Source organism: Crocodylus porosus, unplaced genomic scaffold (genome assembly GCF_001723895.1).
Source record: "Crocodylus porosus isolate Cpor-Errol unplaced genomic scaffold, CroPor_comp1, whole genome shotgun sequence".
NCBI lineage: Eukaryota > Metazoa > Chordata > Crocodylia > Crocodylidae > Crocodylus > Crocodylus porosus.
In genome coordinates, this window is record NW_017728907.1 from 51,986,489 (window position 1) to 51,989,958 (window position 3,470).

Below are 3,470 nucleotides of genomic sequence, written 5' to 3' on the forward strand. Positions count from 1 at the left end.
CCTCTGAGGAAGTGAGCGCAGGTTCACAAACGCTTGTAACACAAGCCTGATTAAGTTCAGTCTGTACCGGGTTTGCTTTCTGCCTGGCTTCAGACTAACTCCCTCGCTCCACAGAGGCAGAGAAGCGACGCAGGAATCACAGTGCATCCTCACACGATCTAGTAGCCGTGCCCCCAAATCCCCGCCACGCCTGGGCCAGTTCTCAGTGACATCCTGCCTCCTCGTGCCCTCGTTGCGGCCCTCCGGATGGCCGTCTCCAGCCTTCTCCCTCCCAAACCAGCACCCCCTGCGCTCCCGATCCCGCTGCCCTGGAGCGCTCCTCGCCACTCAGTCTCCTGCACTGGTTTTGAACCAACACCTTGCTGCTCTTCCTGTCTGTTTGGGGAACCACGTCTAAGTCCCTGACTCCCGTCTGTGCCGCTCATCATCTGAGCTCGGCAAGGGCACCTGCTCTGTCTTGATCAAGCATCTCTCCAAGCATAAGGCCAGAAACTTCTCCCCCCTAAGCCTTTGTAAGTTTTTTTGCAACTTAGAGATCCACTCTCTGCTTCCAATTTGAAAACAGAGACCGATTTCCTTGCAAAAGCTGCCTTCTACAAAAGCTCCTTCATCTGCTAGGCTGCCACCAACACACCCAAGTTGACACATCCACGCCAGCCCATCACACTTGCCCAGTAACTATCTGGGTATGTTTCGTCTGGATATTTTTCTTGCTGAGATCATGTGATCCCAGCTGACTTCTTGCCGATGGCTGGCCTCGATGATCCCTTCCACCCCCAATGTCTATGAAGTCTCTAAGGTATATACAGCAGCAGGGAGTATTTAAGAACAGAGACGCTTTCAGCTGGCTCGTCCTGTATATTTGTTCTTAGTTCATCAGATTGGCTTTCCCAGTCACTTCTCATGGTGACTGCATAGAGAAATTACGCCAGAGGAAACCAGCTGAAATATGCATCACTTGCTTCGCAACACACTGGAAAAGAAACCAAACAAGACCAACAATAAGGAAAAGGAAGGGAAAGACAGGGGAGAAAGAAAAAGAGGGGAGGAAGCTTTTTTCCTCCAAATCCTGCCACGTTACAGTTGTAAATGTGCCTGGAACAGGAGAAAGGAACAGGTGAAAAGCCCTTATTTAGAGACACCGTCTAGGTGAGGTGTAAACGCCCTGCCCGTGCTATCAGCACGTGAAGCAGATGTCTCTCTCCCGCCCACACCTAATATACCGAATTAATCCATGCACGTGGACACGGCCAGATTTCACTCCTTCCCTTTGCCAGACTGGATCTGCCAGGTGCCATCATGTTTTTTTAGGAAACATTGTTTTACCCTGTGGCTCAGGGTGGCAGGAATATCAGAAAAGACTTGACTTGCCACACGTGGGGGGCAGGGAGAAACCGGGACATCGCAAAGCACCGCTCCCACTGGGTTATTGCGAAGCACAGCTGCGCTCAGGTTATGCACCAAATGCACGCCCGCAGGACACGGGCATGGCCCCAGCAAAGCAGAATCGGTCTACTCGGCATCAGTGTCCGCGGGGTAGATCTTAGACGTTATGGTATGGCTAAACCCAGGCCTGGATGGCAAGCTGTAAGTGGGGCTAATATCAATGCCTTGCGAGAGGTAACGTGCGTTTTTCTGGAAGTCACTTCAAGGTGTGCACTAACAACTAACTACCATAAAATTACTGCTTACCACCCCCTGAGAGCGACCTCTTGCTCAGCCAGTCTCCTCTGTTAGGAGCTAGTGTTCAAGCTGCTCTGCTTGGGTTTAAGGCAGCACCTGTCATCGTTACCCTTCACGGCCTCGGAGCTCAGGTGATTTTCTTGAATACAGACATATTGCACTCGGTAATACTCTTATGTCTCCCTTTCCATGTCTTTGGTTAGGTGTAGTGCCCTTGCACTGGATGCAAAAGTCCAGCTCTGCTCGCGTATAGTGAGGTCACTTTGTCAGAGGCTAATGAAGCAAACCCGGGCGCGCAGGAGCGTACGCATCTCTGATTTAGTTAGTCTGTAAGGTCTGTGGTCTGTCGTTCTCTTATTTCTGTGGATCGGTTATCCCAGGGCTGACATGCCCCCTCCCCGTCGCTGGGCTCATTATCTCGTCTCACGAACACCGAGTCCCCGGTAACCTGATTCGAAGCTCCCAAATTATTGGCCACTACACAGGCCTTCCCTTCCTCTGCTCCCGGACATTACTGCTACGCTACTCGTTCAGATTAGCTTTTGTCCGGATCTGTCACCTTACACTTACGTCCCACGATCCAGCTCCTCATCGTTGCCTTTTCAAATGCCTTTTAACCGTTCGGCAGCATCTTTAACCCTACGGTCCCTTCTGATACCGCACATCCGAACTCCTGGGTCTAGCTTTTAGCCCCAACTTCTTAATGTGAGAATGACTTGCCCACCAGACTTACAATTCTCCGTGTCCCGATGCCTTCAAACGTAGATTGGCTGCCTCTCCGGAAGACATGCTTTAGCCAGACCTAAGTTATGCTTCAGCCAGAGCCAAGTTATCGGGGTAAGTGGGTGAAAGTTGGCTGCTGTTGCCATAGAGATGCTACAAGAGCCCAGCTGAGAGGGGAGTCGTGCACATGGGGAAGGGAGCGGCGTACCTACTGCAGCCAGCAGGAGGGACCTGGCTGCCGGGTCCCAACCGCGGGGAAGCGGCCCTAAGAAACCCTTGCCGCTCGACTCCGATCCGCAACGTACGACAAGTGTCCGGAGGCGGCTCCCCGAGCTCGGACCTGCCAAGGGAAGCAGAGATGCTGCGGCAGGGTGGCCGTGGGGGGAGAAAGGCAGCCCGGGGGTCCGCAGCTGGGAGGCCGAACCGCTGACCCCCTGCCCCAGCCGGGCTCGGCAGTTTCGTGCGGCTCACCCTGGGCTCCGGGACCGCACCCGGCCCGCCGGCGGGCAGAGCGGGTGGCACGCCGCCAGCTCCCCCTGCCCCGCGGAGGGCAGCCCCAGGCCCGTGCTGCGTGCCCAGAGGAAGGGGTGTCCCGCTGGCCTGCGGGGCAGGGCCCGCTCCGGGGGCTTACCTGGGAAGGGCCCCTCCCCGCAGGCAGGCCCAGGCCAGAGGCAGCAGCTGCCGCGGGCCAGCCCAGGGGGCCGGCAGCTTATCCGGATGCTTCGAGTCCTTCTGGTTTTCTCCCCCCGGCCTGGGGCGGCCGCACCCCCCGCGTTTCCAATTAAAGTGGCATTAGAGCCGGGCGCTGAGCCGGCCTGAGAGCTGCACCGCGGCGGGGCTGTGCGGGCTCCCCGCGCCCCTCGGCCGTGGCTCCCTGCTGCAAGGGAAGGCAGCGGGACGTTTCCGTGCCCCCCTCGGGGCCCTGCGTGGCGACCCCAGCCCCCCTCCCCGCGGGCAGGAGCCCCCAAGCCTGGGCCCGGCTGCAAAGATCCTGCTTTCCAGGCTCCCTCGTCTGCGCGGGGCTTAAACCGCGATAAGAACAAACATGAAGAGGCAAGGGGGGG